Source organism: Bison bison, unplaced genomic scaffold, assembly GCF_000754665.1.
Source record: "Bison bison bison isolate TAMUID 2011002044 unplaced genomic scaffold, Bison_UMD1.0 scf7180017864370, whole genome shotgun sequence".
Classification (NCBI taxonomy): Eukaryota; Metazoa; Chordata; class Mammalia; order Artiodactyla; family Bovidae; genus Bison; species Bison bison.
In genome coordinates this window covers 11005081-11013826 of record NW_011494942.1, presented here as the reverse complement: position 1 = coordinate 11013826, position 8746 = coordinate 11005081, and the positions used below count along the sequence as shown (strand labels likewise).

Sequence of the window (8746 nt, the reverse complement as noted above, 5' to 3'; positions counted from 1 at the left end):
CCCGCGACGCACCCCCGCCCACCGAGGCCCGGTGGGCCCGAGAGCCAGACACGGTGCCTCGCTGACTCTCACGGAGCAAAATCTTCCATCGCCCGGGGGTGAGACTTGTAAAACTGCCCTCCTCGGTCACCCCGGAAAGTAGGAGGCTTTTTCTGCAGACTCTGTCAGAAAAAAAGAAAGAAAAAAAAAGGGCCCTTCCATCCCCCCCAGGACTGAGGGTCTGAATTGCTTTTCATCTGGAGTGGCATGATTCAGCGACCCCCTTCTCAGCAGCAGGCAATGACAGAGACAGGAGACGAAAAACACAGCGAATGAATCAGACGTGAGTAACCAAGTTTAGAAAGAGCTGGGCTCAGATTCAGAAAACCGCTCCCCCACCCTACCCCAGCCCCTACACACGTATACCTTTGAATAGAGCACATCGTCGAGGAAGGAGAGCGGTGTTTTTATTTGGAAACGCACATGTATGTGTCGTCTTCACAGTTCCACCTCTTTTCTATGGCATGCGGTTACTCTAGTCACCGGACAAAATTCGGTCTTCGGTTCAGACTTGTAGTCACACAAGCTCACAACTCAGGAAGGGCTTTCAGTTTGGAGGGAGATGGTATGAGAATAGATGATGAATGAGACGCAAGGAAGCATTCCGAAGATCAAGTGTCCCTTTTGATTCTCCAGACACTCGTTTTTTTGTTGGTTTTTTAATAAGTGAAACCGGGATGATTACATTTGAAGCACAGCTTGTGACCGCTCACCTTACTCAGGGCTTGACTTGTTTGGAGTTTGGGTTGGTAGACTTTTTGTTTCTTCCTCTTGTTTTTTTGACCTTTAGCTCTTGCACAGCTCATTAGTTCCTCTGCTTCGGAGGTGAACTGAGGAGAGAGATGGTAAGACTCAAATTTGGCTCATCAACAGTTGGAGGATTTGGGAACAAGAAGAGTTCTTTATGATTCAAGTGTAAAACCCAGGGGAACTTTTTAAAAGATGGAGGGCATTGGATCCTCTTCTCAGAGGAGTTTTCCAGCCTTAATATTAACATTTCTTAAGCTTTCATTCCCTTGTCAACCTTTCACTCCTCTGAATAACATCAGTCACTGCCTGATTGTCAAATATGATGGAAAAATTCAGCCCCCACGTGGCATTTGCCAGTGTGGACCCCTCCTTCTTTTGTAGAACCTGCCTCCCTTGTTTTGCTGGAATAGTCGTCCTTCTTTTATGGAGGTCCTGAAACAGGGGTGAGTGATAACAGTATGGGGTGTGGTTATTGTTAAACCTGGGCTCCAGATCTTACCAAGTAGAAGAACCTTAATCTTGTTTCTGTTGATCACCAGGAGGGTGCTGACCTCGATTTTATCATTTGTCCAGAGGTGAATAAGTTGACTGACTCACGACAACCACCTTTCATACGACCAGCATGTAAATCAAGATGAAATTTATTATGATTGAGTAACTGTGTCCACTGTTTAAGAGAAGCACTTACTAGGATCCAGGAACCTGTTGAGGTGTCCTCATGCCCATTGTTGCCCTCTTGGTGGCTAAAGATGCCAGTGAACTTACCACTGTCCAGCCTGGATAAACCGAGACAAGTCCCTTCCCTACCTTAGCCCCATGTGGTTAATTCATTCTTTGTTCAGTGTATAGTATAATTTGTTTTGAGCTTTCTTAGCTGTAAATCACATCCCTGTTAAGCCTTCCTGAGATCACACCAAATGTCCTTGGCAGGATTTGTAAACAACCCTTATTTCTGGTCTCTAATTATATTCCCTGAAAGTAACCTAACTCGAATAAGTGAGTATTCATGCACTTAAAGCCCTGTGACACAGTCAGATTTTATATGCAAGAGAAGAATCTAAGAGGGTGGATTCAGAAAAGAGGAGAATCCCAAGGGAGAGAGACATATGTCTCTTTCCTGAATCAGTGCGAATGAACTAGTCAACAGCACCTAGAGTTACGTTGTATGTATTATTAGTTTCCTGCTGCTATCTGTAAACAAGTTAACCACAAACTTAGAGGCTATAAGAATGTGTTATTACAGTTCCAGAGATCAGAAATCGCAAAATCAAATGTGGGCTGTTGTTTGTCATGGAGGGTCTAGGGGAGAATCCACTTAGTTGCCTCTTCTAGTTTCTCCATCTCTTGGCTTATGGTCTCTTTCTCCATCTTCAAGGCCACAGAATGGAATCATCAAATCTCTCTTTTATGACTTCTGCTTCATGGTTAGGAAGACAGCTCTTTCTCTGGGCTAGGCAAAGAAAGTAGGAATTGATGTAGATACATTTCTAGCCATATATGTCATGAACTGAATTGAGTTATTTGCAGAAAGAAAAGATACTGTCTTCATTACTAGTAAAATTGTCATCTGAATAACTTTTTTGACTGTGTGGTTGCTAAAATGATGCCTCATTAATCCAATAAAACCTCTTTCCTTTTGGTGACCCATATAACTGAAACCCAAGGTGTTAACACGCTAAGTTCACATGTGCAACTCATGGAAATAAATTCCTTTCTCTGGAAATCCCTGGCAACTCTTTATTGTGTCTATGGAATCATATCTAGGCCAGCATTTCCCAAACTGGTCCACCAGAACACCACCTTATAAGATGGGATGCTGGGAAGACAGTTGTACTGTGCTCAGATAAGGCCCATGAAATACAGTCGTGTCTATGGCTTAGGCCAGAAGAAGCTTGTCAGTGGGTCAGATCCATTAAGAGCCACGTGTCAGGAAGAAGTCCCAAGGGAGAAACAAACATTTTTGTCACGAAGAAAGTATGTGTGCTGGAAGGAGTGAATTGTGGACTCTAACTTAGACATTGCATTATTATCTAACTCCACTGTTTTTCCTTCTTTTCCCCTCCTTCGTTCCACACTCTTGTGTTTTACCCAGAGTAGTTTACAGCTGCCTAATCTCAACCAGTGGCTCAGGACCACTCCTCGGTTCTCCTACCATGTGACCCCGAAATTGCTTGTTTACCAGTGGAGCCTCCCTGTACTCCCCAGCCTTGCTCCCCAATCCTCTTCTTAAAGCCAGGGGCTGTCTTGTATTTGTCCATGTATCCCCCGTACATGACACAGGCCTGGCTCAGACTGGGAGCTCAATTAATATGAGTTGAAATAACAGTGATATGAATGAATGACTGTATAAATGCAGTAAACTCATGTCACCTGCTCATGTTATATTTGCATTGGATCATCTTTCTAATGCATAACGAGCAGAGGGTTCCATTTCCTTAAATAATAAACATAACAAAAGCATAATAAATATGGTATTGTGCTAGGTTCTGAGTTTACATAGATTGACATGACATATTCTCAGCCTTCTGTGAGCTCACAGTCCATCTGAGAAAAGCGGTTCTAAAAGAGGAAAAGAGGCAAGTAATGCTAGTTGCCTATCCCATTCTCTTTCTCCACTCCTTTCTTAGAAATAGAAACCTGATTTTGTGCTCAGTGAGTTCTCTCTCACAGCCTTCCTTGCAGATAGGGGTTACTAAGTTTTGGCCCTGTGGACGGAAGGTGTTGTATGGGCCTTCCAGGAAAACTCATTTGTGTGTCCTTATTTATGAGCACGGCTGACTCAAGCGCTATTCTTGCCTAAAACACAGACGTGATAGCTGGAGTTACAACTCCAGTCTTGTGACATCAAGGCTACCTAGAGGCCTGAGGTCATCTACTAAAATTTGTACAAATGGGATCATTTAGAGTTTTTCAGACACTTACCAAGCCCGCATTTAGTCACGGTTACTGACAAGTTTAGAAGGAAAAAAAAAATCCCTCCTCCTCAGTATGTGTATAGAAAGCAATTAAATGTGGTTTTCTTTACCATTCCTAATGAATATCTTGTACACATACTGAAACACAGCAAAGATCTATAATTATTGTGATTTATTTGACCAACGTAAAGGGCCTTTTTAGAAACAACCAACAATTCTCAGATCTATAAGAATTTTTAATTTAATGATAGTTTCTTGTTTAAAAAAATAATAAAACATTTAGATACCAAATCATAAACAGCTCCTTAAAAGACCCTCTAATAATATGATGGGGCACATTATTATTTAATAAAATAATATATTTTATTAATCAATGAAATGCAGTATGAAAAGAAAAAGCATAAACTATAAAAGGAAATTTTAACAGGGTATATCAAAAGGAATAAATGCAAATATATTTAGAAATAGGATTTAAAATGTGTTTGGCTTCTTATTTAGGTAGAAGTTTTTGAGAGGATAATCCCATGAATTTTCTTATTTTCCATCTTCTTATTTTTTTAATTATAGGCTAGAAGAGTGGATTTAGTCAGCTGAGACTAGCTCAACAAGAGCCTATACTGGGATTAGGATATTGGGGGAAAACAGTGAATGCGGTGCCTGATGTTATGAAGTTGTACCTTTGTAAATATGTGCAGTAAAATCTGAACTGTCTGACATTCTTTTAGCCTGAATGCCACACACCAACTCCCTCCATGTCTCCAGTGCTATAATTGGGGTTTATAATGATGGTCTCATATGACTCTGAATTATAGCAGGAAGATTAAATTATCTTCTGCTTTGCCTTCATGTATTCAATTATATATTTTTATTAATTGCAAATTGGACATCTGATCTGTTTATAACACTGCTGGTTTAACCAGAGCCTCCTTATCAAGGACCCAGTCATGGACAATAATAGAGTTTATAGTTCCTGGAAAGGAAACAGCCCAACAATAAATTTAAAATGTGAAATTTATATGATCATAGTAAGAATAATTAGTATAAAATAATTTAGAATCATTCAGCAACATTTGAAAGAACTGTAACATGTATTGATTAATAATAAATGCTGCACATCCAATTCTTTTAACAAGTATAATCATATTCTGTAAGAAGAGAAAAATTAGAGTATGAACAAAATAAATCTTCATTTCAAATTTGGTAGAAGGTGGACTGTTAATGTTAGCAGAAGGGCGGATATTAGGTGTAGGCCCAGGAATAGGGAGCAGCAGAGGATGAGATGGTTGGATGGCATCACCAACTCAATGGCCATGAATTTGAGCAAACTCTGGGAGATAATGGAGGACAGAAGAGCCTGGCATGCTGCAGTCCATGGGGTGGCAAAGAGTGAGACACGACTTAGTAACTGACCATCGACAACTGAAATATTATACACTGAGTTGGATTACATGTCACAATTTGGTTAGGGTCCTGTCAAGCTGTTCCTCTTCTTACCCTTGGTTTCCCTAGAGATGTATTGCTGTGGTGACAATAAAGAACCTCTAGTAAACACAAGATGAGCATGTATAGTATTAGATCAGGTTCTCTGGAAGTAGAGCCCGAGGCAGGGATTCTGTGCTTCAGAAGGAGCCCAGCTCCAGCATGATCCTATGGGGCAGTCTAGAGCAGGAACTGGGTTGCAGAGTTGGTCCCTTGGCCGAAGAGACTGGCCTTTTACACTCCTATTATCGGTCACTGATTGGCTGTGGGTTGGTGGTAACACCTAAGGCATGGCACCTCCTATTCCCCAAGGGCAAAGAGGATTCTCTGAGAGGGAGGCACCTGCATTTAGTAACTGACACAGCCCGAGAAAGGGATCTGAGAAGGGTACCAGCAGTACCCACTAACAAATCAGAGCCCCACACCAACCCTTACTGATCCTGTAACAACTGAAGCATACTACTAAAAAGTTCCTCGGACGCCAAGTACCACATGTGACCACGTTTCTAAAGGAAGGTATGTTCAGAGCACAACTTAGAGTTGTGAAGAGCCAACTCCCTCCCTCCTCACTTGCACGTAGTGCTAAGCAGGGGTGGATGATGGAGGCTGCAGGGACTGAGGTGAAGTGCCCAGCAAAGGAGGAGCAAAGGATGTTAGGAAAATGTAGGATAGCTCCAGACAGGCTGGGATGGGACAAGGGCACCTTGGGTTAAGGCTTATGTCTGAGGCCCACTTGCCAAGCTCCCTCTTTCTTCCACTGTCCCTAGAAACGGTACTTGCCTGTTTATCTTTCTTCCATCAATCCCTGAGCTGCACACCAGGGTTTCTATCTTCCCTGGCCACTGGAGCTGTACTTGCCTTTCTTCAAACAGCTTTTCCACTGCTCTTTTTTTTTTAATTAAAGTTGATTTGCAGTCTTGTGTTAGTTTTGGGTATATAGCCAAGTGATTCAGTTATATGTTCTTTTTCAGATTCTTATCCCTTTTTCCCACCACTCTTGATATAATAAACATTCAACTTCAGCTTCTCTGACATCCTATAATACTTTGACAGCTAAATATGATAGTGGACATGGGGAGATTTTTAATTTGTCAGTAAGTAAGTTGTGTCCCACTCTTTGTGACCCCATGGACTGCAGCATGGCAGGTTCCTCTGTCCTTCCCTGTCTCCCAGAGTTTGCTCACACTCATGTCCATTGAGTCGGTGATGCCATCCAACCATCTCATCCTCTGTCATCCCCTTCTCCTCCTGCCCTCAGTCTTTCCCAGCATCAGGATCTTTTCCAATAAGTCAGCTGTTAACATCAGGTGACCAAAGTATTAGAGCTTCAGCTTCAGCATCAGTCCTTCCAGTGAATATTGAGGATTGATTTCCTTTAGGTCTGACTAGTTTGATCTCCACGCAGTCCAAGGGACTCTCAAGAGTCTTCTCAGCACCATAGTTTGAAAGCATCCATTCTTCAGCATTAAGCCTTCTTTATGGTCCAACTCTCACACCTGTACATGACTGCTGGAAAAAACTGTAGCTTTGACTAGATGGACTTTCGATGGCAAAGAGATGTCTCTACTTTTTAATACACTGTCTAGATTTGTCATAACTTTTCTTCCAAGGAGGAAGTGTTTTAGTTTCAGGGCTGCAGTCACTGTCAACAGTGATTTTGGAGCCCAAGAAAATAGTCTCTCACTGTTTCCACTGTTTCTCCATCTATTTGCCATGAAGTGATGGGACTGGATGCCATGATGTTCGTTTTTTGAATGTTGAGTTTGAAGCCAGCTTTTCACTCTCTTCTTTCACCTTTATAAAAAAAGACTCTTTAGTTCCTCTTCGCTTTCTGCCATTAGGGTGGTATCATCTGCATATCTGAGGTTGTTGATATTTCTTCTTGCGCTCTTGATTCAGCTTGTGCTTCATCCAGCCCAGCATTTCTTATGATGTACTCTGGATATAAGTTAAATAAGCAGGGTGACAATATACAGCCTTGACATACTCCTTCCCAATTTGGAACCAGTCTGTTGTTCCATGTCCATTTCTAACTGTTGATTTTTGACCTGCATCCAGATTTCTCAGGAGGCAGGTCAGGTGATCTGGTATTCCCATCTCTTGAAGAATCTTCCACAGTCTGTTATGATCCACACAAGCAAAGGCTTTAGCATAGTCAATGAAGCAGAAGTAGGTATTTTTATGAAATTCTCTTGCTTATTCTATGATTCAACGGATGTTGCCAATTTGATCTCTGATTCCTCTGCCTTTTCTAAATCCAGCTTGTACATCTGGAAGTTCTCAGTTCACATGCTGTTGAAGCCTAACTTGAAAGATTTTGAGCATTACCTCGCTAGCATATGAAATGAGCACAATTGTACAATAGTTTGAATATTTATCCATCCCCCTTCTAAGTTTAGCTCCATGAGCCAAGCCCAGTGTGGGTACTACGGTCGGTCTTTGATAAAAACAGGATGTACTGTAAGGCTGCTTTCACAGGAGCACCCCAAGGCTATCCTGGGAGGTGCTGAGGAAAGGCTCTGTGGTCCTGTGGGGGAGTGAGGGAGGCAGATGCAGAGCCGCCCGGGAGATACAGGTGTGGGCAGGTGTACAGGAGTAGTTACAAGGCAGTTCACGGTGTTCCTCTAGCAAACTCAGAGACTTCCCTTCTCTTCCTCCCCTGGCCCTTCAGCCCCAAGCCTTCCACTGAAGGCACCATTTTAGACTAATGGAAGGTACATTTTTGACATGGATGAATAGATGAGTATGGGGCAAGAGTGTAAGATACTGGCTATTATAGGCTCTGAAGGAAGGGAGTAAAACTATAATTTTTTCCCTAATCAGGAAATGAAAGAGATGTTCCCTTTACCCTACAGGCTGGGATAGAAATAAATGACTCCAAGAACTACTGAAGTTGAGATTACGAATGGTACCACCCTGGCTGGAACCAGAATATTTCCCGATATGGTTCTCAAATAAGTAAGGAGTTGGGGTGCCCTTAGCAGTATAGCCCACATAGGTGCCGTGTGACACAATGGGGGTGGCTGGTTAAGATAGTAATGGTGTCATCGTCTTATTCCTCACACTTTCCCGGAGAAACCCGTCCCTTCCTGCTGCTGCTCATCACCCTGGGTGGGGATCCCAGTCTTCCTGACCTGCATGGGAGGTAAGGCAGTCTGTTGAAATAAAAGAGCTTTAAGAGAACTCTAAAGCTCTTTTCTCAGAAAGATTGGGAGGATATCAAGACAGATCTTGGTACAAGTCCTGATTCTGCTTCTTATATTTGAGACCTTAGCTTTCTTACCTGCCAAAAAAATACGGGGTAGGGGAGAAGAGGATAATATTGGTTGCATGTGAAGAGTTACAGTGATTAACTGAAATAATGTGTGTAAAGCATTTACACTGCTTGATATCATTTACTTACTTATCAAGCATTTACTGCTTGATAAGTTTAAGTGTTGTTGCTATTATTATTATTATCTGCAGGTTTATAGGAGAGAATATACTTTCAGTTCAGTTTAGTCGCTCAGTCGTGTTTGACTCTTTGTGACCCCATAGACTGTAGCACCCCAGGCCTCCCTGGC

At 42.2% G+C, this 8746-nt stretch overlaps 1 protein-coding gene and 1 long non-coding RNA gene across 2 annotated transcripts in view; one reads left to right on the top strand and one right to left on the bottom strand.

The window, feature by feature from the left end:
• The window catches only part of RASSF8 (Ras association (RalGDS/AF-6) domain family (N-terminal) member 8), a 139361-nt gene extending 138180 nt beyond the window's left edge, over positions 1 to 1181 (bottom strand). The window contains exon 1 of the mRNA XM_010855999.1: positions 406 to 1181. The gene's annotated coding sequence lies outside the window, so the exon portion shown is untranslated. The remainder of the gene's footprint in view (positions 1 to 405) is intronic.
• On the top strand, positions 28 to 2357 carry LOC105000230. Its single transcript, XR_826705.1, has 2 exons — positions 28 to 322; positions 1171 to 2357. It is a non-coding gene; the product is annotated as an uncharacterized LOC105000230 (long non-coding RNA).
• Positions 2358 to 8746: the final 6389 nt, after the last annotated feature.